The following is a 27,616-nucleotide window of genomic DNA, read 5'->3' on the forward strand; positions in this document are numbered from 1 at the left end:
GCATTAACTTTAAAAAATATGATGATGGGAAAAAAATCTCTAATCCAAGAACAGATATTTCGAGCCTTCTGGCCGCAGTAGGTATTATTCTTGTTTTCTGACCTTGATTGTGTCTACAGAAGCATTTCATTCTACAGCTGAATTCTGTATCCACCGCTTCGATCTGCAAGCAATTACCAACAAACAATGTGATTAAATGATGTAGGAAAGCAGGCAATACAGGTTGGCAATTAACTCCATGTTGTTCTTATTTGGTGCTGATCCTTATTCATATGGAAATACACCCAGAACATTACTGTTGCTCTAGGGTATTACTAGCTTAAACACCAAATTTCCATTTAGTTCATCAGCCACTCATTTCACTCCTTCTATTTTAAAAAAAAAGGTGTTAGCAGAGCAGATGCGACACATTGTGCTAAACTTGCTACTCGGTAATTTACTACAAAAAAAGAAACACTTTTCTAATGTAGCAATAATGTGTATATATTGTTTTCTCTTTGTAATATTGATGCACATCATAAATCACTTCTGTTTTTTTATTTTTATTTTTTAATTTTACTGTTATTTCTTAACGAGCATGTCACACATCATTATAACAAACAGTGGTGGCCAAAAGTATTGGCATCCCTGCAATTCTGTCAGATAATACTCAGTTTCTTCCTGAAAATGATTGCAATCACAAATTCTTTGGTATTATTATCTTCATTTAATTTGTCTTAAATGAAAAAACACAAAAGAGAATGAAGCAAAAATCAAATCATTGATCATTTCACACAAAACTCCAAAAATGGGTCAGACAAAAGTATTGGCACCCTCAGCCTAATACTTGGTTGCACAACCTTTAGCCAAAATAACTGCGAACAACCGCTTCTGGTAACCATCAATGAGTTTCTTACAATGCTCTGCTGGAATTGTAGACCATTCTTCTTTGGCAAACTGGTCCAGGTCTCTGATATTTGAAGGGTGCCTTCTCCAAACTGCCATTTTGAGATCTCTCCACAGGTGTTCTATGGGATTCAGGTCTGGACTCATTGCTGGCCACCTTAGAAGTCTCCAGTGCTTTCTCTCAAACCATTTTATAGTGCTTTTGGAAGTGTGTTTTGGGTCATTGTCCTGCTGGAAGACCCATGACCTCTGAGGGAGACCCAGCTTTCTCACACTGGGCCCTACATTATGCTGCAAAATTTGTTGGTAGTCTTCAGACTTCATATTGCCATGCACACAGTCAAGCAGTCCAATGCCAGAGGCAGCAAAGCAACCCCAAAACATCAGGGAACCTCCACCATGTTAGACTGTAGGGACCGTGTTCTTTTCTTTGAATGCCTCTTTTTTTTCCCTGTACACTCTATGTTGATGCTTTTTCCCAAAAAGCTCTACTTTTGTCTCATCTGACCAGAGAACATTCTTCCAAAACGTTTTAGGCTTTCTCAGGTAAGTTTTGGCAAACTCCAGCCTGGCTTTTTTATGTCTCGGGGTAAGAAGTGGGGTCTTCTTGGGTATCCTACCATACATCCCTTTTCATTCAGACGCCGACGGATAGTACGGGTTGACACTGCTGTACCCTCGGACTGCAGGGCAGCTTGAACTTGTTTGGGTGTTAGTTGAGGTTCTTTATCCACCATCCGTACAATCTTGCGTTGAAATTTCTCGGCAATTTTTCTTTTCCGTCCACATCTAGGGAGGTTAGCCACAGTGCCATGGGCTTTAAACTTCTTGATGACACTGCGCACGGAAGACACAGGAACATTCAGGTCTTTGGAGATGGACTTGTAGCCTTGAGATTGCTCATGCTACCTCACAATTTGGTTTCTCAAGTCCTCAGACAGTTCTTTGGTCTTCTTTCTTTTCTCCATGCTCAATGTGGTACACACAAGGACACAGGACAGAGGTTGAGTCAACTTTAATCCATGTTAACTGGCTGCAAGTGTGATTTAGTTATTGCCAACACCTGTTAGGTGCCACAGGTAAGTTACAGGTGCTGTTAATTACACGAATTAGAGAAGCATCACATGATTTTCCAAACAGTGCCAATACTTTTGTCCACCCCCTTTTTTAGATTTGGTGTGGAATTATATCCAATTTGGCTTTAGGACAATTATTTTTGAGTTTTTTCATTGAAGACAAATTAAATGAAGATAATGATACCAAAGAATTTGTGATTGCAATCATTTTCAGGAAGAAACTGAGTATTATCTGACAGAATTGCAGGGGTGCCAATACTTTTGGCCACCACTGTATGGTAGGCAGAAAGAAATGATGTCTGCAATTGACTATAATCGAATGTTAAATGTATATAAATTAAAAATTTGAGATTTCAATAAATTCATGATTAAACATAAAAAGAAAAGTGCAAATGTAAATCATTAGTGTACAATTAATTTGGAAATATTGCACTTTCATAAATCATCTACAAGTAGATTTTAATGTGGAATATTCCAATAAGCCAAAAGTGTGCAAAATGGAGAATATGTTTTATTTTAGGCTTTTCCACCATCTTTACAGAACTGGTGCATGTCCACCTTTTATTACAACCTAAATTATGCTAAAATTGCATCCGTTAAATATTAATGAAGAGTTTTTTATCAATCCATATGGACTGTCCTTAGCAGTGAGCAACTAGCTATAAATCATTTCCAAATGGGGTTGAATTTTGCTAAAACTTTGGGATCATTATTGTGTCAGAAGCTGAACCCTTTAGAGTGTAAGACCTTATTCAGACGTCAGATTTTTTTTGAGTACGAAAAAATCAGATTGATTATTCTGATCAGAATCTGATCAGAGTTTGATTAGATTGTGGTATGAGGGTCATCCAATTTTCTCGTACATCGAGAAATTAAAAAAAAAAACTAGAGTGAAGGAAATAATTATTTGATCCCTTGCTGTTTTTGTAAGTTTGCCCACTGACAAAGTCTGAACAGTCTATGATTTTAAGGGTAGGTTAATTTTAACATTGAGAGATAGAATATCTAAAAAAAATCCAGTAAATCACATTATATAAATTAGATAAATTTATTTGCATTTTGCAGTGAGAAAAAAGTATTTGATCCCTCTGGCAAACAACATTTAATACTTGGTGGCAAAACCCTTGTTGGCAAGCACAGCAGTCAGACGGTTTTTATAGTTGATGATGAGGGTTGCGCACATGTCAGGAGGAATTTTGGTCCACTCCTCTTTGCAGATCATCTCTAAATCATTCAGATTTTGAGGTTGTCGCTTGGCAACTTGGAGCTTCAACTCCCTCCATAAGTTTTCTATGGGATTAAGGTCTGGAGACTGGCTAGGCAACTCCATGACCATAATGTGCTTCTTTTTGAGCCACTCATTTGTTGCCTTGGTTGTATGTTTTGGGACATTGTCTTGCTGGAAGACCCAGCCACGACCCATTTTTAACCCCTTTCTGGCCCAGGGCATACTAGTACGTAGCTGCGCCCTGGGCCTTATGGGCCTGATACGTATTAGTATGTCCTATCTTTAATGCGGCACCGCGACTTCGGTCACGGTGATCATATTAAATTTCCGGTGCCATCTTACCTCATGGTAGATGATGCCGTCATCCCGGGGGGTGTCGCCGCCCCCCCGCCGCCACGATTGCTGTGATTGTCTGTTCAATTCTGAACTGCCAATCACAGCATTTCTCACTGTTTCCGGCAACAGTGATGTGCAGCCTAGGATTGGCGCTCCTAAGAGCACCGATCCTAGGCTGTTGGTAGGAGACCGCAGCCCTGGCCCCAACCCACTCTGATCGGTGTGATCGCCGATCACATCAATCACACTGATCAGAGTGCTACCGGGCGGTAACAGGGCGGTCACGGGCCGGTGACTGGCTTGTGCCCTGCTTGTCACCGCCCCATGACACGCTGTGATGTGAGCAGAACCCCAAGCCAGCTCTGATTGGAGCGATCGATGATGGCATCGATCGCTCCAATCAGAGTACCAGAACACAGGTAACAGGGCGGTCACAGGGCGGTGACCAGCTTGTCACCTGCCTGTCACCTCAATGTGACCCCCTGTGGTGAGTGCCCAGGCCCCAGCCATCTCTGATTGGCGCGATCGATGTCATCATCGATCACACCAATCAGAGTACCTGACCGGGAGGTGACCGGGTTGTGACCGGCCTGTAACCTGGCTGTCACCACCCTATCACCCCCCTGTGACCACCCTGCAGATCCTCAAACTTGGTGAGGATTTCTACAGAGAGGTCACACTCATCTGCGCTGTGCTGGACCTTGTAGTGCCACAGAATCTTCTGAGACACCACAAGACCTTCTTCTCGCCTGCTCCAGTCGCTGCTGCTGCTGCTCCAGTGTCCAGCTGCGGCCTCCTCGGTCCTGGGTTTCCTGCTCCGTGTCCTGCTGCTGCAGTTCCTGCTCCAGAACCTCCGCCAGAACCTGCTGCTGATCCTGCTGCTGAAAGAAGAACAGAGAAGACTTTGGTAAGTCCATCCACCCCAACCCCCCTCCCTCCCCCTCCTTTTACCCCCACCCAACTTCCCACCCCAATCCCCCTCCCCCCAGTTTTTATTTTCCGTGCGACCTGCAGCGGTCGAGTGCTGACCAGTGACTACGTGACTGATCAACGTCCATCAGCACTCACGCTCACTACTTTACCCTTTTTTTCAACTAACCTTTATTCTTCGCTAGAGGGCGGTCATGCTGTCCGATTGTGCGCCGTGCTGGGCCTTGCGGTGCCACAGAAGCATGTGACACCTCAATCACTGCTCCTGCTCCAGAAGACATCTTACAGAAGACATCTTACAGATGACAACTGTAAGTAGAATTTTTTGATCCCTCCTCATGCACCCCAATCCCCCTCCTCCCCTCCCTTTACCGCTCTTCCCACCCCAATCACCCTCCCCCCAGTTTTTGTTTTTTTTCGTGCGTCCTGCAACGGCCGAGCACTGACCAGTGACTACGTCACTGATCAACGTCCGTGCTCGCTGCTTTTCAGGACTTATTTTTGTCCCTGGCAATTCTTCCCCCCCTCCTCACTTTGCACCACCTCCATGCGTGCATCCAGCAGCCGCCGAGAGATGATCGGTGATGCAAATCACCGATCAGCACTCTCGCTCGCTACTTTACCCTTTTTTTCAACTAACTTTTTTCTTTTCTAGAGGGCAGTCACGCTGTCCAATTGTGCGCCATGCTGGGCCTTCCGGTGCCACAGAAGCCTGTGACACCACAATCGCCACTCCTGCTCCAGAAGACATCTTACAAAAGACATCTTACAGACGACAACTGTAAGTAGGATTTTTTGATCCCTTCTCATCCACCCCAATCTCCCTCTTTCCCCTCTCCTCCTTCCCCCCTTCCCATCCCCCTTTCTCCCACCAAGTGCGGATCATTGCTTGATCAGTACTTGATCGCTCGACTTTTGTCTGTTTTTTTTTCCGTGCTTTCTGCAGCGGCCGAGCGCTAACCAGTGACCGCAGATCACTGATCCACACTCGTGCTCGCTGTTTTAGACAGCCTCCTCCTTTGCACTACATCTGCGCGCCCACCTAGCATCCACCAAACGTTGATTGGTGACATAGTTCACCAATCTGCACTCGAGCTCACTGTTTGCACCACCTACCGTAGTTCCTTTTTATCTCTTTTTTTTCAGAAAAAAAAAGTTCACACCAAGTACACTTGACACACATACACTCTAAATAAAGTACTGATACACACGCACCACATACATAAGAAAAAAAAATGTCCCGCTCATCCTAAACTTGCTATTCAGTGGAGGAGGCATACGCTTTTCTTGCCTCCTCCACTGACAGCGAGGGAGAGGATCCCACATTCCTTTATTTTTCTGATTCCTCGTCATCCTCCTCTTCCTCCTCCTCCTCTTCCTCCTCAAGTGCTGCTAAACCGCCATGCAGTCGCCCCAGAAGAGAAGATGAACCAGCGCCCCCCACTACTGACCCCATATGAACATGGCCCCCTGAAAATTATGAGCCACTGATTCCTGATTTCATGGTGGAATCAAGACTCAAGTTTGACACCACCGGCCTCACGGAAATAGACTTTTTCAAAGTCCTTTCCTCTGAGGATTTTGTAAACCTCGTGGTGAGCCAAATTTATATGCTCATCAATTTTTAGAACAAAACCCCTCTTCATCATTTTCTAACTGGTCTCCTGTAGACGCAGTAGAAATTTTGAAGTTTTGGGGCCTGGTCCTTCATATGGGGATCCTGAAGAAGCCAGAATTTTGTCAGTACTGGAGTGTTGGCGTTTTGTATAACACTCCAGTGTTCCGAATGGTCATGACCCGGAGATGTTTTGAGGCCATCCACAAGTTCTTGCATTACAACGATAATGCAAGGTGTCTTGCACACGATGACCCGAACTATGATCGTCTTTTCAAAGTTTGTCCGGTCATCGAGCACTTCAACAGATCAACAACAAGTTTGCTGAAGTGTACGTGCCCCAAAGGGACATCTGTGTGGATGAGTCCTTAATCCATTTTAAGGGGCAGCTTGGATTCCGGTAGTACCTGCCCAGTAAGAGGGCCAGGTATGGGATCAAGCTGTGTAAACTTTGTGAGAGTACCTCAGGCTACACTCACAAGTTTAGAGTTTATGAAGGGAAGGACTCCTGGACTGAACCCCCTGAATGCCCCCCTGTTCTGGGAGCGAGTGGGAAAATTGTGTGGGATTTGGTGCACCCACTGCTGGATAAAGGTTATCACCTGTACATGGATAACTTTTAAACCAGTGTCCCTCTCTTCAAGTCCCTCTTTGCATGAGGTACCACAGCCTGCGGTACTGTCCGCAAAAATCAGATAGGCCTCCCAAAGACGCTAATTGGGCAGCTGCTCAGAAGGGGTGAGAGCAGAGCCCAATGTAGCTACCACCTGTTGGTGGTCAAGTACAAGGACAAGAGGTGTGTCCTTCTCTTGACCACCATACATGGTGATGGCAGCACCTTCAACACTGTACGAGGTTACACTACACAGGTCGTCAAACCAGACTGTGTAGTGGGGTACAACAAGTACATGGGGGGAGTAGATCTCTCTGATCAAGTCCTCCAGCCGTACAGTGCTTTGAGAAAGGCCAGGGTGTGGTACAAGAAGCTGGCCGTGCACATCGTACAGATAGCAATGCACAACGCTTTCCTTCTGTCACAATGTGCAGGCCAGACTTCTACGTCGTACCTTCCCTTCCAGGAGGTAGTAATCAAGGCCATGATATTTGGCAGTGGTGACAAAGCAAGCCCCAGTACTTCCGGAACTGAAGGACCTCAAATTGTACCAGGCCAGCATTTCCCAGAGCAGATCCTTCACAGCGGAAAAAAAGGTAAGTCACAAAAGAAGTGCCGAGTGTGTTATAAAAGGGGAATACGCAAGGACACCATTTATCAATGTGACACCTGCCCCGACAAACCTGGCCTGTGCATGAAAGAATGCTTCAAAAGGTACCATACTTCCAGGGACTACTAAATTAATTTCTGACGTATGACAACTTGACGAACACTACACAACTGACGTAGTGTTCGTCAGGTTGTCATTCGTCAGTTGTATAGTGTTCATCAGGTTCTCCTACAGAACTGACGTATGACACTACATTATAAGATTCAAAAATCAGGTATCAGTTCCAAAAAGGGGGCACTTGTTGGGTATTTCCATTGTTTAGGCACATCAGGGGCTCTGAGAACGTGACATGACGCCCACAGACAATTCCATCAAAGTCTGCATTCCAAAGCGTCACTCCTTCCCTTCCGAGCCCTGACATGCGCCAAAACAGTAGTTTTCTCCAACACATGGGGTATCAGCGTACTCAGGAGAAATTGGACAATAGATTTTGAGGTCCACTTTCTCCTGTTACCCTTGTGAAAATATATTTTTTAACATCTTTGTGGAAAAAATGTGTTTCACACATTCACACACGTCAACGTTATAATTTTCTGTGAAGCACCTGGGGGTTCAAAGTGCTCACCACACATCTAGATGAATTCATTCAGGATCTAGTTTCCAAAAAGGGGGCACTTGTTGGGTATTTCCATTGTTTAGGCACATCAGGGCCTCTAAAAACATGACATGACTCCTGCAGCCCATTCCATCAAAGTCTGCATTCCAAAGCGTCACTCCTTCCCTTACGATCCCTGCCGTGTGCTCAAACAATGGCTTTTCCCCACATATAAGGTATCAGCGTACTCAGGAGAAATTGCACAACAACTTTTGTGGTCCAATTTCTCCTGGTACCCTTGTGAAAATAAAAATATTGCGACTAAAAGATCGTTTTTGTGGAAAAAAAATGATTTTTTTTTTTTGCGGCTCTACGTCACAAACTTTTGCAATGTACTTGGGGGTAGAAAGTGCTCACCACACATCTAAATAAGTTCCTTAAGGGATCTAATTTCCAAAATGGGGTCACTTGTGTGGGGTTTCCACTGTTTAGGTACATCAGGGGTTCTCCAAGCGCAACATGGGGTCCGCTGTCAATTCCAGCTAGGTTTGCATTGAAAACGTCAAATGGCGCTCCTTCCCTTCCAAGCCCTGCCGTGTGCCCAAACAATGGCTTTCCCCCACAGATGAGGTATCAGCATACTCAGAAGAAATTACACAACAACTTTTGGGGTCCAGTTTCTCTTGGTATCCTTGTAAAAAAAAATTGGGTCTAAAGTAAAATTTTAGTGAAAAAAGTTAAATGTTAATTTTTTACTTTCACGTTCAATTAATTACCGTGAAGCTTGTGAATGGTTAATAAACTCCTTGAATGTGCTTTTGAGCACCTTAACGGGTGAAGTTTTCAGAATGGTGTCACTTTTGGGTATTTTCTGTCATATAGACCCCTCAAAGGCACCTCAAATGTGATGTGGTACCTAAAAAAATGGTTTTGTAAATTTTGTTGTAAAAATGAGAAATCGCCGGTCAACTTTTAACCCTTATAGCTCCCTAACAAAACAGAATTTTGGTTCCAAAATTGTGTTGATGTAAAGTAGACAAGTGGGAATTGTTATTTATTAACAATTTTGTGTGACATATCTCTCTTATTTAAGGGCATAAAAATTCAAAATTTGAAAATTGTGAAATGCAAGTGATATCGAAGAAATTTTACCACTATCATGAAGTACAATATGTCACGAAAAACAGTCTCAGAATCAGGGGGATCCATTGAAGCATTCCAGAGTTCTTACCTCATAAACTGACAGTGGTCAGAATTGTAAAAATTGGCCTGGTCATTAACGTGCAAACCACCCTCCGGGGTAAAGGGGTTAATGTCCTGGTGGAGGGAAGGAGGTTGTCACTCAGGATTTTACGGGACATGGCTTTATCCATTCTCCCATTGATGCGGTGAAGAAGTCCTGTGCCCTTAGCAGAGAAACACCCTCAAAACATAATGTTTCCACCTCCATGTTTGACAGTGGGGAGGATGGTGTTCTTTGGGTCATAGGCACCATTCTCTTCGTTCAAACATGGCGAGTTAAGTTAATGCCAAAGAGCTCAATTTTTGTCTCATCTGACCACAGCATCTTCACCCAATAACTCACAGTATCATCCAGATGTTCATTGGCAAACTTCAGACGGGCCTGCACATGTGCCTTCTTGAGCAGGGGGACCATGTGGGGACTGCAGGATATTAAATCTTTAAGGCGTAATGTGTAATGAATGGTTTTCTTGGTGTCTGTGGTCCCAGCTGCCTTGAGATCATTAACAAGTTCCCCACGTGTAGTTTTAGGCTGATCTATCACCTTCCTCATGATCAAGGATACCCCACGAGGTGAGATTTTGCATGGTGCCCCAGATCGATGTCAATTGACAGTCATTTTGTATTTCTTCCATTTTCTTACTATTGCACCAACAGTTGTCTCCTTCTCACCCAGCATCTTACTTATGGTTCTGTAGCCCATTCCAGATTTGTGCAGGTCTATGATCTTTGGTCTTGCCCATGTTGTAGAGGTTATAGTCTGACTGATTAATTGAGTCTGTGGACTGGAGTCTTTTATACAGGTGACTATGTAAGACAGCTGTCTTTAATGCAGGTAACGAGTTGATTAGGAGCATCTAACTGGTCTGTAGGAGCCAGAAATCATAATGGTTTGCAGGGGATGAAATACTTATTTCTCACTGCAAAATGCAAATAAATTTATCTAATTTATACAATGCGGTTTTCTTGATTTTGTTTGGATATTCTATCTCTCAATGTTAAACTTAACCTACCCTTAAAGTTATAGGCTGTTCATGTCTTTGTCGGTGGGCAAACTTACAAAAAACAGCAAGGGATCAAATAATTATTTCCTTCACTGTATTTTTCCATTTTGATAGTCCATAAAAATTGGACCACACTTGAGTGCAGTCTGATTTTTTTCACAGGTCCATTGACTTGCGTTACCGATTTTGATCCAACCCTCGGATGAAAAATGGACATGTCTCCAATAGTTTCTGCGGACCACTCGGTCTGAGGAAAAAAATCGGACACATGAATGTCCCCATACAATATCATAGGTACGAGTGCTATCTGTGAGTGTTATCAATATAGTTATGGAAGAGACTGAACATTCGATTCACACGGTAAGTTTTTAAGATTGTGATATTTAGGTGATATTAGAATGTAGTACATTTTTTGAAAATACTGAATGCTCAATATATAGGGATTTTCTGAAGTCTTATCCTCAATGATTACAATGAATAATTAAATTATATACATCTAGATGTTCAAGATATTATAGTGTAATCCATGTGCAGTAAGTAAGAAGGTAATGCAATAATCTGTTTGCTTTGTGACTCCTCATTTTACATGTAGTTTTGAAAGCAGAATGATAACATAGAAGTAAACTTCATACAGTTGAATTCTAATAACGTTATTATCATTGGATCATTACATGAAACTGGTGTTTATATATTAAAATAAATAAAACATTAAAGTGCTTACAAGCCAGACCATTTCCATAAAGAAATACTCCATCCATCAAAGTTTTTATCCTCCTAATATACTGAAACCATCATATTATATAACACTCTGTACTTACAATTGGACATTTTGCCTTTCTACCCAGCTAATTCTTCTCTTTTCTCTGTTCTATGTAGAATGTGGAAGTCTTTTTTTCCTTGCATAAATCATTCTCCTCTTCATCTCCTGACCCAACTGCTCACTCCTTCCCCCAGCCAGGGACTTTTGCAGTGACTTATGACTCATACAGGGAAAATTGACCTCCTATTACTACATAGAGCTTAGAAGGATTCAGCTAGTCAGTTTTTAATCATGTGATGTCATATATCTAATGGAAAAGAAAAGAATTAGCTGGGTAGAAAGGCAAAATGAGCAATTGTAAGTACACAGTGCTATAAAATATGGTGACTGCAATATATTGAGAGGATAAAATTTGGTAGATGGGTGTAGGGCTTCTTTAACATTGAATCAAATGCATCATACACAACACAGTCTTTACTCATACATGTTGTAGGAAAAAAGTTGTAAATCCAGTAAAGTTTGATACAATACCAAATGCAAATTAACCCCTTTAAAGCTCATGACGTACTAATACACGTCTGTGCCCTGGGACTTAAGAGCCTGACCCGTATTAGTACGTCATCGCGATCGCGTGCGCACACAGGCTGATTGTTACAGCTGGCACCTGGTACTATGTGCAGGGATCAGTCCCGCACCGCTCCCGGCATATTAACCCCCGCAATGCTGCGATCGAAGTCGATCGCAGCATTGCAGTGGCTAAGGGGAGGTGATCGCAATACTCACCTCCTCTTCCGGCCTCCAGCGCTGTCTGCCGCGGCTTCCCGGGTGTTGCCATGACAACCCGATGTCATCATGACAACATCCAGGTCACCAGACAGCAGGAAGATTTTTTGGTCATGCGCAGTGCATGACCAAACAATCTTCTCACTGTGCAGCGCTGACTGCCTGCATAGCACAGGGATGGTGCTCCATCCCTTTGCTATGCAGGCGATCAGAATAAAAAATGTGAAAGTCCCAGAGTGGGACAAAGTAAAAACGTTAAAAAACTCTCAGAAAGTGAAAAAAAAAATTTAAAAAAAATTGTAAAAATATTTAAAAAAAAATAATAATAATAATTCACCAAAAATAAAAATATAATGTACCCATCAATAAATATTATTATGAAGAAAAAAAACAATAAACCTACACATAGTTGGTATCGCCGCATCCGGCACGACCTGACCTATAAAATTGTCCCACTAGTTAACCCATTCAGTGAACACGGTAAAAAAAAAATTAAAAAACGAAGCAAAAAACAATGCTTTATCATCATACTGCCAAACAAAAAATGGAATAACACGCGATCAAAAAGACAAATTTAAATAAAAATGGTACCGCTGAAAACATCATCTTGTCCCGCAAACAACAAGCCACCATACAGCTCTATCATCCGAAAAATCAAAAAGTTATAGCTCTCAGAATAAAGCGATGCAAAAAAAAGATTTTTTCTATAAAATAGCTTTTATTGTGTAAAAGCGCCAAAACATAGAAAAACTATATAAATGTGGTACCGCTGTAAACGTACTGACCCGAAGAATAAAGCTACCTTATCAATTTTACCACACGTGGAGTAGAATAAAAAAATTAAAAAAAAACAATTCCTGAATTGTTGGTTTTTGTTTATTCCGCCTCCCAAAAGCTGGAATAGAAAGCGATCAAAAAATGTCAATGCCTGAAAATGGCACCAATAAAAACATCAACTCATCCCGCAAAAAACAAGCCATCACATGACTCTGTCGGTCAAGATATGGAAAAATTATAGCTCTCAAAATATGGCGATGCAAAAACTAGATTTTACAAAATATGTGTCTTTTAGTGTGTGACAGCTGTCAATCATAAAAACCCGATATCATTCTGGTATCTCTGTAGTCGCACCGACCCGAAGAATAAGGTCGTCTAATCACTTATACCGCATGAGGAACGGCGTAAAAAATAAACGCTACGGCTGGGGTTGGGGTTAGGGTTGTGCTAATGTTAGGGTTGGGGTCAAGGTTAGGCTAGGGTAGGGTTAGGGTTGTGTTTTTTTTCAAAAGTAAAAAAAAAAAAAGATGACGATATGGCAACTAGTGTTGAACGCAAGTGCTCGCTACTTGAGTTTGCATCGGGTGCTCGGGTATGCATTGAGTATCGCGGGTGCTCAAGTCTCCGCCCCATATGCTTCGCGGCACGAGCGATTCCCGCATGTTTTTTTTGGGGTGTCTAATAACCGTGAAGCATGCGGGTGGGGACTCGAGCATGTCACTCGAGCACCTGCGATACATGGTGCATACCTGAGCACCCGATGCAAACTCAAGTAGCGAGCACTTGCGCTCAAGACTAATGACAACTTATTCAATATGATGACCTAATGTCATCAAATTTTGTGTCGTACCTCTGGGTTCAAAATGTTAACTATACTCCTTGATAAAATCCTTGAGGGGTATAGTTTCCAAAATGGGGTCACTTGTGGGGGGTTTAAACTATTTAGGCACAACATGGCGTCCGCTCTCGATTCCATCCGATTTTGCGTTCAAAAAGTCACACAGTGCTCCTTCCCTTCTGAACTCTGCCGTGAATGCAAACACTGTATTTTCCCCACATATGGGTTATTGGCGTACTCAGGAGAAATTGCACAAAAGTTTTTGGGGTCCATTTTCTCCTCTTACCCTTGTGAAAATAAAAAAATTGGGGCTAAAACATCATTTTTGTGGAAAAAGTTTGATTTTTTTATTTTCATGGCTCCATGTTATAAACTTCTGTAAAGGACTTGGGGGTTCAAGGTGCTCACCACACATCTAGATAAGTTCCCTGAGGGGTCTAGTTTCCAAAATGGTGTGACTTGTGGGGGGGTTCCACTGTTTAGGCACATCAGGGGCACATCCGCTAATTATTCAAGCAAATTTTACAATCAAAAAGTCAAATGGTGCTCCTTCCCTTCCGAACCCTGACGCACGCCCAAACAGTGGTTTTCCCCCATATATGGGGTATCTGCTAACTCAGGAGTAATTGCACAACAAACTGCATAGTGCAATTTCTTCTGTTACCCTTATGAAAATGCAAAAGTGGGGGCTGAAAAACATTTTTGTGGGAAAAATGTGAAAATTTTATTTTTACGGCTCAATGTTATAAACTTCTGTGAAGCACCTGGGGGTTCAAGGTGCTCACCACACATCTAGATAAGTTCCCTGAGGGGTCTAGTTTCCAAAATGGTGTAATTTGTGGGGGGTTTCCACTGTTTAGGCACATCAGGGGCTCCCCAAATGCAACATGGCGTCCGCTAATTATTCAAGCAAATTTTACATTCAAAAAGTCAAATGGCGCTCCTTACCTTCCAAACCCTGCCGTGCGCCCAAACAGTGGTTTTCCCCCACATATGGGGTATCTGCTTACTCAGGAGAAATTGCACAACAAACTGCATGGTGCAATTTCTCCTGTTACCCTTATGAAAATGCAAAAGTGGGGGCTGAAAAACATTTTTGTGGGAAAAATGTGCAAATTTTATTTTTACGGCTCAATGTTATAAACTTCTGTGAAGCACCTGGGGGTTCAAGGTGCTCACCACACATCTAGATAAGTTCCCTGAGGGGTCTAGTTTCCAAAATGGTGTCACTTGTGGGGGGTTTCCACTGTTTAGGCACATCAGGGGCTCCCCAAATGCAACATGGCGTCCGCTAATTATTCAAGCAAATTTTACATTCAAAAAGTCAAATTTCGCTCCTTCCCTTCCGAACCCTGCTATGTGCCCAAACAGTGGTTTTTCCTCACATATGGGGTATCTGCTTACTCAGGGGAAATTGCACAACAAATTTTGGGGTCCATTTTTTCCTGTTACCCCTGCGAAAATAAAAAAAAATTGGGTCTAAAGTAACATTTTTGTGAAAAAAGTTAAATGTTAATTTTTTTCTTCCACATTCCAAAAATTCCTGTGAAGCACCTAAAGGGTTTAAAAAGTTCTTGAATGTGGTTTTGAGCACCTTGAGGGGTGCAGTTTTTAGAATGGTGTCACTTTTGTGTATTTTCTGTCATAAAGACCCCTCAAAGTGACTTTAAATATGATGTGGTCCCTAAAAAAATGGTTTTGTAAATTTTGTTGGAAAAATGAGAAATCGCTGGTCAACTTTTAACCCTTATAGCTTCCCAATAAAAAAAAATTTTGGTTCCAAAATTGTGCTGATGTAAAGTAGACATGTGGGAAATGTTATTTATTAACTATTTTGTGCGACATATCTCTCTGATTTAAGGGCATAAAAATGTAAATTTTGAAAATTGCAAAATTTTCTAAATTTTCACCAAATTTCCGTTTTTTTTCACAAATAAACGCAAGTGATATCGAAGAAATTTTACCACAATCATGAAGTACAATATGTCACGAAAAAACATTCTCAGAATCAGGGGGATCCGTTGAAGCGTTCCAGAGTAATTACCTCATAAAGTGACAGTGGTCAGAATTGTAAAAATTCGCCTGGTCATTAACGTGCAAACCACTTTGGGTTGTAAAGGGGTTAACATAATATTACTGGATCACCATTAAAACCAATAACTGAGTATTTAGTGATTGTCTGTTAGATTAAATGATATAATAATCATACCTATAATCATTAGAAATCAGTAACACTTCTGAGGCTTTGTGAATTTTTACCATGAAGAGCTGGTTAACAGAGAACAATAATATTATGTGGGAATAGATGCTGATGCTAGGTATTGATTGTTTACTGTACTGTGTACAATTTACCTGTAAACTGATGCTGCCATTGACTAAAGGAGATGAATATAAAAAGTCATTTTTTGATTCAGTTTGTAACATGGAACAAAGCAGACAGTTACGAGACTGCAACTTTTAATATAGGGTGTACATACCATAGAGGAAGATTATATAGCACACCCCCACCCCCGTGGTGTAAAGGGTGCAACTCTAATTACCTTATTGCTTATTTTAAAGGGAATCTGTTAGCAGATTTTTGCAGTGATGTGTCACTTACTGGGCTGCTTAGCTTGTTTTTTATAAAATCATTGTTTATTGAGGAGGAGATTATCACTAGCAGACTAGTAATCTGCTGCCAGGTAGTTCTCCATATTCATGAGCTCTTCATAACCCCGCCTCCACCACTGATTGGCAGAAAGCTGCCAATCAGTTGTGTGGGTGGGGTTATACAGAGCTCAGCATTCAGAGAACTAGTAAATCTGCAGCAAATACAACATGGGTTTTATCAAAATGACAGCAAACAGCCCAGTAAGTGACACATCGCTGTAATCAGGGTCTCTGTCCCTACATTATGCTGCTCTCAGAAGGGTTAGCAAAAACCTGGTGACAGATTCCTTTTAATGGGTGGTGAGAACCTGATACATTTACCTCCACAGGGTGTACAGCATCTTGAGTGAGGAATCACTTCAAGGATCAAGGAAAGAAGACTGAAGATAAACAAGATTATTTGGTAAAACACCTGTCAACACCCAACAAAAAAACTGTATAAAGCTCCCTTTTATCTATATATTCCACTGAATCCTTATGCAATTTAAGCTGGTTACATCCTTAATAAGTGTCATAGTTGGTATACCAATTTTTATATGATTAGAGAAAAAATCAGTAATTTACCCCAAATTAGAGAAAAAATATAAATTGTGGTCCCAATTACAAACTCAGCAACAGACCCTCAAAATATGACTTGTATAATGCTTGTGATTTTTTGGGCCCCTTTAGTTACCAGTTTCCATATGCAAAGGCACATTGAACCCATTATATGCACCCATATATGCACCCATTATAGCTACACATTATAGCAATACCACCCATTATATGCCCCCATATGCACCCATTATAGCTACACCTTGGATGATGTCAACTGTTTGTGGGACAGCAGTGAACACACATAGAGCAGTATCGCCTGCAGTCAAGGACAATATTATTTTTAAACAATATTCATACGCTAGTTTAGTACAGGAGGACAATAACACGTTGAACAGGTTGTGCTGCAGTAAATGAGAAGCCTTTTGTGTTTCAAAATGTTTTTTTTTATTGCCCTAATGCGTTTCTGCACCAGACTGGTGCCTTTCTCAAGGTGAAAAAAACAAAAATGTGTTTTTTTTAACTTGAGAAAGGCACCGATCCGGTGCAGAAACGTACTGGGACAATAATGATCCATTTTGGAACACAAAAGTTTTCTCATTTACTGCAGCACAACCCGTTCAACATGATATTGTGCTCCTGTACTAAACTAATGCATCAATATATTTTAAAAGAAATTTTGTCCATGATCGCAAAAAATAAATGGGTAGTCCAAGTCCACAATTAGTGTAAAAGGTACAGTATGGATTAAAATAATAAAAGAAAATAAAAAAAAAGCAAAACTCAATTTACCGATCCCTTGCTGTTCCTATAGCACAATCCCCCCACCAGTCTCTACTTCCTGCTGCATGAACACAGATACATGTGACCACTACAGCCAATCACAGGCAGCACTGGTGTCCTGCTACAGCCAGTGATTGGCTGCGCTAGTTTCCTGTCTTTTTTTAGGGACATCTTCACTGCAGAAGTAAGTAGAGGTAAGCAAGGAATTGAGCAGCACCAACACAGGACATCACAAAAATGAGTATATTATTTTAAGCCAATTCTCAGCCTTATTAAAAGTGTTAAAGTAGACAATCCCTTTAAGTTCTATCTGTCTTTTTTTTAACATGGTCAAATAGCAAGTAAAGATCAGACAGAAGACACGTGGCCATGAAATAAAATGTACTTTGGAGAATTGTTATTAAATGGTCTTTAATGACTCGCTAACTATAACCATTCTATATTATGTTGTCACATTTGTCAGAAGCTTCAGTTAATAAAAAGGAAATAATTTCACACATTTATACCCCAATTGATTTCCATGTGAAAAAGCATGATGTTTATATATCACTTATCTTGCTGAGTTGTCATGTAGATGGAACAGTTGCTTTGTCGATCACTTTTGTGCTACTTAGAGAGAATTACGTGTTTAAATAGAGACCTGAGAAGTTTTGAACAAGCACTGCAGAAGAAAAGGTTTCCTCTTAAAGCCTTAATGAAGTGGCGAATTCTTCCTCCAACATCAACGTAGCCTTGTGTAGTTTGTTTTCACTGTGCTTAATCACTGACCAAAGCTTCAGTGCGGACCGCCAGTTCCCAATAAACCATAAAAGGCAGATCAGAAGCCATTGTTCTTTTTTCATAGGGCTTAGCGTACAACAGCTGAATAAACCTGTTCAGTCAGAACAGTCTAAGGAGAAAGGAGTTTCCTACAATCAGATGGTCACCCCTGGGTAGTGCACGAAAGACTAAACTAGACCGATATTATATTTTTATTTCTTTGTTGCCGGAATTCAGATTCTACATTTGAAAGACAAAAGAAAAGTATCACAGGATACACAAAAAATATCAGTTGTAAAATTTGCCAAATATTTTTACAATTTATATTTACAATCAATTAATCAAGCTAAATTCACCAGACTTTTGGAAAAATTTGCACCCAACGCTCTTTTATGACTTAGGTGTTTTAGATACTTTCTGTGTCGTGTCCAACTATGGTGCTTGGTATTGCTGAAGAAAAGTGTGTTTTGTAGAAAAAAAACACATTTTGGATCAAATTTCTTACAAACTAAGTCAACTAATATGATGTGTAAATTATTAAAAAGTCTTAAAATATGCCAGATTCACAGAATGAACCACTATGAATAGTATTGCGCACTTAAAGACTATCTAGTTTAAGTTTGCACTGTCTAAAAATTAGACAGTATTAAAAAATATTTCCCCATATTGTAAGTTTTGTAAATAGGCATTAAACCACATTATGGGGGGAATTTATTAGGAGGGGAATTTTTGAAGACTGTTTAGCTTGTGGCTGCATTGCCATTTTTGCACCAAATTTATAAAAGTGTTGCTCAAAGTTTGACAAAGTTAGTGAATCTTAAAATGTTAAACTTCAATTTAGAATTGATACTCCACTTTTTATACCACATCCCCACTGGAGTGAGTTTGCAACTTTTTGTGCCACATTTAAAAAAAAAAAAGTTGAAAGTAATAGATATGACGAAAATAGGGAAATGCTTTTGAAGAACATAGAAAAAATGGCGGACTTCATTCAAAATGTATTAAAATGGTGCAGAACTTTTATAAATATGTCTAAAAAGTAAAAATAACATAAAATGTGCCAAAAGCAGGGGTGACACAAAATTCCCCTTTCTCATAGCGATGTAACCATAAGAGTTACCAGGGTAAAATTCACACCTGGGCACTAATGCCTAAAAGGGCACATAAGACCACATCAATATTATAATTGGCCCATAGTAGGTGTGGGGCTGCACTGTTAAAGATTTTGCATTTGGGCCTAGAATCTACAAATTAATCAAGATTAAAAAATCTAGTTTCCTCTAATTAACTGGATGATGGATGTTTGTGTAATCATGCTAAAATTTGCATGGGCAAGCTAACTATCTTCAGAGGTAGCAATCAATCCCAGGCTATGATGTCAGGGGAGCTCACGGATCCATGTGCCATAAAAAAGATGCCAGTATTACAACTGGCATGTGGTAGGTGAGGTTACAGATTTTGCTCTGGTGTTGAGTAACTTCAAGTTACCCCTCTGCCTTGGTTTTGGGGTAGATGGCAGGCAGACTCTGCTATTCTTGTAATTTTTGAAGCATAGTCCATCTCTTCTCAAATATAAGAAGTATAAATCCTTACCTTATATCTTGTGTGATATGTTCCATTTCGGCAGACCATACAATCGCCTATGAAAGGAACTTTTAGTCTGTCATCAATATAAGTTTCTTCATTAAACTATGTACAAAAATTACGGCCATTCCAATAATAATAATCTTTATTTATATAACGCCAACATATTCTGCAGCGCTTTACAATTCAGAGGTTCGTATACAACAGTCATAAGTAACATAGTTAAAGATAATACAATAATTTAAGCAAAAATAATGAAGACCCTGCTCGTAAGAGCTTACAATCTACAATGAGGAGGAGGTGACACAAAGTACAGGGGCTTATTTACAATGATGGTCCAGCCATCTTGAGGGGATGGGGAATATATAAAAGCTGCATGAGCTAATCATCAGCCAATATTTGTAGTGATTTAGGGTGTTGTGGTGTTTGATGGAGAATTATATTCAGAGAAATACTGAATGGGCTATATATAAAAAGGACTTCAATTAGGGATCGTGATAGGCTGCCCTAAACCGATGTGTTTTTAGGGAGCACCTAAAACGCTGTAAGTTGTGGTTAGTCCTAATTTCTTGGGGTAGAGCATTCCAAATATAGGTGCAACTCGGGAGAAGTCTTGGAGCCGGGAGTGAGAGGTACGGATTAGTGTAGATGTTAGTCAAAAGTCTAATGCATCCTTTTCAGTGCTGCCCTTGGTCTCTATTGACATGGCAGAAGTGGTGATGTCAGAACTACGGCACGTGACAGCTGCAACCAATTAGTGGGCTCAGTGGTACTGTGCCTCTTATTTGAACCCCTTAGAATGTCACCATTCTTTGTCTTTAGAGCAGCATCAATTCTTCTAGGCACACTTGCACACAGTTCTTGAAGGAAGATTATTCCAAACATCATCTTCTGTGGATGTAGGCTTCACAAATCCTTCTATCTCTTCCTGTAACCTCAGACAGACTCAATGATGTTGAGATCAGGGCTCTGTTAGGGCCATATCATCACTTCCAGGACTCCTTGTTCTTTTTTATGCTGACGATAGTTCTTAATGCAATTGGTTGCATGTTGAGGTTGTTGTCCTGATGCTCAATAAAATTAGAGCCAATCAGATGCCTCCCTGGTGGTATTGAATGATGACTAAGTATCTGCCTATATTTCTCAGCTTAGAGCACACCAAGAAATAGACAACCTAGAAGACCGTAGACACAATTTTCATCCAAGGAAACAGTGCAGCAGATGAAAGACACATCATGTCTTTTTTCCTTTGTAATTGGAAAATTTCCAAAGGTACCATCAACTCAGAACTGGCAGCAACCAGTGGGCACTAAGTACACCTATCTACTGTTCACTGTCTGGTCACAAGTGGTCTTCATGGAAGAATTGTGGTCCAAAAAAAACTTTTGCCATGGAAACAAGGCTAAGTAACTCAACTATGCATGAAAAAATAGTAACTGCGGTGCAGTAAAATGGCAGCAGGTTAATTTGGACTGATGAGTCAAAATGTGAAATATTTGGCTATAGTAGAAGGCAGTTTGTTTTCTGAAGGGCTGGAGAGCAGTGCAATAATGAGTGTCTGCAAGCAACAGTGAGTATGGTGGTGGGTCCTTGCAAATTTGAGATTGCATTTCAGCAAGTGAAGTTAGGGTTTTAGTCAGGATTAGTGGTATCCTCAATATTTAGAAATACAAGCAGATACTTATCCATTATGCAATACCATCAGGGAGGGGTCTGATTGGCTCAAAAAAATTTCTGCAGTAGGACAACAACCTCAAACATACAACCATTGTCCCTAACAATTATGTCCAGCATAAAGAAGAACAAGAAGTCCTGGAAGTGATTATATGGCCCCCGCGGATCCCTGATCTCAACATTATTGGGTCTCTATGGGATTACATGAGGAGGCATAGGATTTGTACAAGCAACATCCACAAAAGATCTGTGGTTAGTTTTCCTAGATTTTTAGAACCACCCAGTTGAGTTCCTTAAAAATCTGTGTACAATAGTCCTTAAAATCCCTGACTTTGCCCGTGACAAATTGCTTCTGTTGTGAAGGTAAAGGTTGGTCACACCAAATATCGATTTGATTTATATTTCTCTTTTGTTCATTTACTTTGCATTTTGTCAATAGGTAAAAATAAACTATTAACACTTCTATTTTTTAAAACATTCCTACTTTGCAGTATTTTTTCCACACCGGCCTAAATTTTTTGCACAGTGCTGAATGTGTATGTAGATCTGTATGTGGTCACTTTGACATTACTAAGGCTTTGTTTACATTAAAGGGCTGGAAAGTTGTTGGATACAGTCCTAGGAGACCTCAGGGTGTTATAATATTTCTATTGCTAAGCCGTAAACAGCGACATCCTCTGACTAAACATATTCACCCCAAAATGGTTACTGCACTGCCTTCCCTGCCTCTGCTTTGATACAGGCTATGAAAAGCTTTGCTATACTTTGGAATGTGATAGATGAAAGATATTATTTGGAAGCCCGCCCAGCTGTGTCAGAGGTCATGTGAGCTTTTTCTGGCTGATGCAGTCACCTGCATTGTGTAAAATAGTAGCAGACATTTTTGGCGATTTACTCAAATCGAATTGCAAATTGTTGACAGGTGCATTATGTTTCTTAAAATTCAAATCATATTCAATTTGCATCAAATTGATTTTCTCATCTCTATTAATAACAGATATTTTCCAAGAATTCTATGGGTGGTAGAATTTCTCATTGGTTGGCGCATTTGATTTGCATCCCGAAACAGAACCTGACAAGGCCAACCTATCTGGCGGTTTTTCCTGTTCTGTAGTTGGTTATATACTTTGAATAACACTAGTGATGAGCGAGCGTGCTCGTTTAACCCTTTAAAGGAGCACGCTCAGGTATTCGCCGAGTAGTTTCGGCATACTCTGCTTTTCAGTAACAGCCGCTCCGGCTGCATGTGTCACATCTGTTAGACAGCTGTGACACATGCAGGGATAGCCTGTCAAACAGGCCATCCATGCATGTGTCACAGCAGTCTAACAGATGTGACACATGCAGCCGCGGCGGCTGTTACTGAAATGCCGAGCACGCCAAAAGTACTCGGCGAGTACCCAAGTGTGCTCCTTTAAAGGGTTAAACAAGCACTCTCGCTCACCACTAGATAACACCTATCATGCCTCACTTCACCATTGATATCTATTCTCTGATTGAACCAATCCTTCATTTTACTTTTCTAAGCTGAGTAGCTATAAATCATCCACGGTTATGCTGCCCCAATATACGATCATTTGCCAACACTTACCTGATGTATAAGAGTGCTGAAAGGGAATGTATGATCAGAAAAATTACATATTTTCTATAAAATATATAGTTTTTGTATTTTTTTCATATACCAATCTGTATCAAAGAGCAAAATTTTCTTACAATTTCTTTTCTTGCAAGTTTCACATAGGCCACTGTGGCTACTTTAAACTCCTACTTACTGTCCTTCCAGGAACACTTTACAGCAGATTTAATTATTATCTCAGGCAGGTATTACCCCTACGTATACACAACTGATAACACAGGATCCACTAATCACAATAGGTGATGTCATGGTTCCACCTGCTCCCCCTTCGTTCATAAGGACATTTGCACACGCTCATTAGATGATTCAATACAAATTATCAGGTCTGAGTCAGTCTATTGCTACTAATGTGCATGTGAATTTCCTTAAATAAAGTGCAGAATAGCTACAGTGGCAACAGTTAAAATGTCAGGATTTCTAATTTTCATTTTTAATACAGATCACGATATACAAAAAAGTTACCAGAAAATTTTAAAAAATACATTTGACACAAAAACTTGATTCAAACAACAGGTCGTTTTCAGAAAACATATTCCCTTTAAGTTTCCTTTTAGGTAGTTGAGTTTCCTCACACACTTTAAAACCATGTTGATAAGTCATGCGGCATACAATAGAATTTTTTCTACAATGTGTATCCGAGATAGGAAAATTGCAGTTAAAGGTGTGTTTACATTGCAGTCGGGATACACCCGTCATACTCCTGTCAAACAAGCAAAACAATTATTCCTCGATTGAAATGATTTTTAAGCTTGCTCAAGAATTAGTCTTTTCGGTAGCACATTACCCTGTGTAAACAGGAAATGTGCTGCCGAGAACAATGACAGTCTATAAGCAGAGAATAATCTATTACTGATCCTTCTTTGTGCATCACAAGTGACATCAGCTTTTCTAAACAGATTATCAATCAGTAGCAGATCGTGTAGTGTGAGTTTCAGTGGGAAGAACCATTGAGTTGATGCAGGACTAAGGAATATGAGCAGCACGGTGGCTCAGTGGTTAGCACCACCAAGGACAACATGTACAAGGAGTTTGTATGTTCTCCCCGTGTTTCCATGGGTTTCCTCCGGGTTCTCCGGTTTTCTGCCACACTCCAGAGACATACTGATAGGGAATGTAGATTGTGAGCCCCATTGGGGACAGTGCTGATAATGCCTGTAAAGTGCTGTGGAATTAATGGGGCTATATAAGTGAGTAAAATAAACAAAAAATAAATATGTTGGGGATAAGAATGATCTACTATGTTTGTGATCAGTCCAGAAGATACACATCCCAGGCAACCTTATCTAGTGATATATGAGCGTTTCATGGTTGAGAAGCATTATTTATAAATTGGCTCAGACAGTAATCAGTATACTGTTGATTGATAAAAGAGGTCACATCTAGATATTAGCAAATATGTTCAAGTTGAATTAAATTCTACTCAAACTTTACAAAAATCCACATTCACCAAAGTACGGACTTTGTAAAATGATTCACTTCCATAGGGATTTAGCAAAATGGCAGTTGTTGCCTCTATGAGCCATGCGAGGACCATCAAAAGGTTAAAAAAAATGTAAAAAATTATACTCACTGCTCATCTCTGCGCACTGTCCATGAGGGAAATTCTTCTTCATGATAGGCCGGGACTTCCGGCTCTGATGAGGCCTGGGCCAATTCTGCCCATAGGTGCATAAGGTCACAGTGCAAATCATGATGTCATGACCTGTCACACACTTGCACAGTACCCTCTGCGTGTGAGAGGACAGGGGATTTCAGCACTCGCGACGGTAATAATAATATGTGAAGAGGGTGACAATGTGCAGTGGGATGCTGGAGAGTTAAGCAGTACTGTAAGGTGAATAAAAGGATAGGTTTCATTTTTACAACTTATATTCATTATGCTCTGGGGTCTGAAAATTAAATTTGTGGACAATAACTTCTCTGCAAATCAAATTTCCTAGGAAAATCAACGCAAACCTGCGAATCAGAATTTTTCTTGATCCGCTCATCTCTAGTCACATCCAAAATGACTTAAATTCATTAAATGGACAATTGATTGCAAATTACTTCATATAAATATTCATATGTTTAAAAGCATAGACATTTTAGAGATTCCTATGTACAGTACATTTAAACCATGCAGAAGGCTATTAAGTCTAATTTTTTAAAAAGTGAAATCTTTAAATTGATGATATTCTGCATTAGTTTACATAATTTATTAGAAGTTAATTCTATAAGATGGTAGGACTCTGAAAGATTGGTTGTTCCTTGTATGCTTTCGATGATCATGGTTTAGCATTATATTTTCCAATACAAGAAGAATTCAGGACTCTATCTTCTCCAAAAGAAAAAATTTACGACTCCATCTTCTTTGTCTATCGTCCCTTCAAAATGGGCATTCAGCAAACAAACGGATGACATCAAAGGGTGGAAATTCCCCAAAAGAACAACTCAAATGAGGGAATGTCAAAATAGATTTGTACATGCGGAGTTGTAAAACTTCGAGCTTAGACTGAGCTCCTCATGAGATATATTATATACACCTATTACCGTACTTATGGGTTTATACAGGTTGTGCAAAAGAACATTACCTAATCATAGTCATGGTTGTCTTACGAACCCGGCACATTTCATCTTGATGCAAAGAAGATGACCCCATCAAAATGTACACATATTGTAAGCATATTTATGTCCCTATACAGTGATATGCGTCTAACAATGTCTTTATCTTCTACCAAAGGACATACCCATATCAATGTACAGAGTGCAACAATGGACATGTCCCTATCAATATACATATATATATATATACACTGCTCAAAAAAGTAAAGGGAACACTTAAACAACAGAATATAACTCCAAGTAAATCAAACTTCTGTGAAATCAAACTGTCCACTTAGGAAGCAACACTGATTGAAAATCAATTTCACATCCTGTTGTTCAAATGGAATAGACAATAGATGGAAATTATTGGCAATTATCAAGACACCCTCAATAAAGGAGTGGTTCTGCAGGTGGGGACCACAGACCACATCTCAGTACCAATGCTTTCTGGCTGATGTTTTGGTCGCTTTTGAATGTTGGTTGTGCTTTCACACTTGTGGTAGCATAAGACGGACTCTACAACCCATAGAAGTTGCTCAGGTAGTGCAGCTCATCCAGGATGGCACATCAATGCGAGCTGTGGCAAGAAGGTTTGCTGTGTCTGTCAGCATAGTGTCCAGAGGCTGGAGGCGCTACCAGGAGACAGGCCAGTACAACAGGAGACATGGAGGGGGCCGTAGGAGGGCAACAACCCAGCAGCAGAACCGCTACCTCCGCCTTTGTGCAAGGAGGAACAGGAGGAGCACTGCCAGAGCCCTGCAAAATGACCTCCAGCAGGCCACAAATGTGCATGTGTCTGCACAAACGGTTAGAAACTGACTCCATGAGGGTGGTATGAGGGCGCAACGTCCAAAGATGGGGGTTGTGCTCACAGCCCAACACTGTGCAGGACGCTTGGCATTTGCCACAGAACACCACGATTGGCAAAGTCGCCACTGGCGTCCTGTGCTCTTCACAGATGAAAGCAGGGTCACACTGAGCACATGTGACAGACGTGAAAGAGTCTGGAGACGCCATGGAGAGTGATCTGCTGCCTTCAACATCCTTCAGCATGACCAGTTTGGCAGCGAGTCAGTAATGGTGTGGGGTGGCATTTCTTTGGAGGGCCGCACAGTCCTCTATGTGCTCGCCAGAAGTAGCCTGACTGCCATTAGGTACCGAGATGAGATCCTCAGAGCCCTTGTGAGACCATATGCTGGTGCAGTTGGCCCTGGGTTCCCCCTAATGCAGGACAATGCAAGACCTCATGTGGCTGGAGTGTGTCAGCAGTTCCTGCAAGATGAAGGCATTGAAGCTAGGGACTGGCCCACCCGTTCCCCAGACCTGAATCCGATTGAGCACATCTGGGACATCATGTCTCGCTCCATCCACCAACGTCACATCACGTTGCACCACAGACTGTCCAGGAGTTGGCGGATGCTTTAGTCCAGGTCTGGAAGGAGATCCCACAGGAGACCAACTGCAATCTCATCAGGAGCATACCCAGGCGTTGTAGGGAGGTCATACAGGCACGTGGAGGCCACACACAATACTGAGCCTCATTTTGACTTGTTTTAAGGACATTACATCAAAGTTGGATCAGCCTGTAGTGTGTTTTTCCACTTTAATTTTGGGGGTGACTCCAAATCCAGGCCTCCATTGGTTAATACATTTTATTTCCTTTGATGATTTTTGTGTGATTTTGTTGTCAGCACATTCAACTTTGTGCAGAACAAAGTATTCAATGAGAACATTTCATTCATTCAGATATAGGATGTGTTATTTGAGTGTTCCCTTTATATTTTTGAGCAGTATATATATATATATATATATATATACTGCTTCAAGAGGTAGTCACCGGAAATGGTTTTCACTTCACAGGTGTGCCCTGTCAGGTTTAATAAGTGGGATTTCTTGCCTTCTAAATGGGGTTGGGATCATCAGTTGTGTTGTGCAGAAGTCAGGTGGATACACAGCTGATAGTCTTACTGAATAGACTGTTAGACTGTTAGAATTTGTAGTATGGCAAGAAAAAAGCAGCTAAGTGAAGAAAAATGAGTGGCCATCATTACTTTAAGAAATGAAGGTCAGTCAGTGCGAAAAATTGGGAAAACTTTGAAAGTGTCCCCAAGTGCAGTTGCAA

Source organism: Phyllobates terribilis, unplaced genomic scaffold (genome assembly GCF_046119375.1).
Source record: "Phyllobates terribilis strain yellow unplaced genomic scaffold, ASM4611937v1 Scaffold_7__3_contigs__length_470593459, whole genome shotgun sequence".
NCBI lineage: Eukaryota > Metazoa > Chordata > Amphibia > Anura > Dendrobatidae > Phyllobates > Phyllobates terribilis.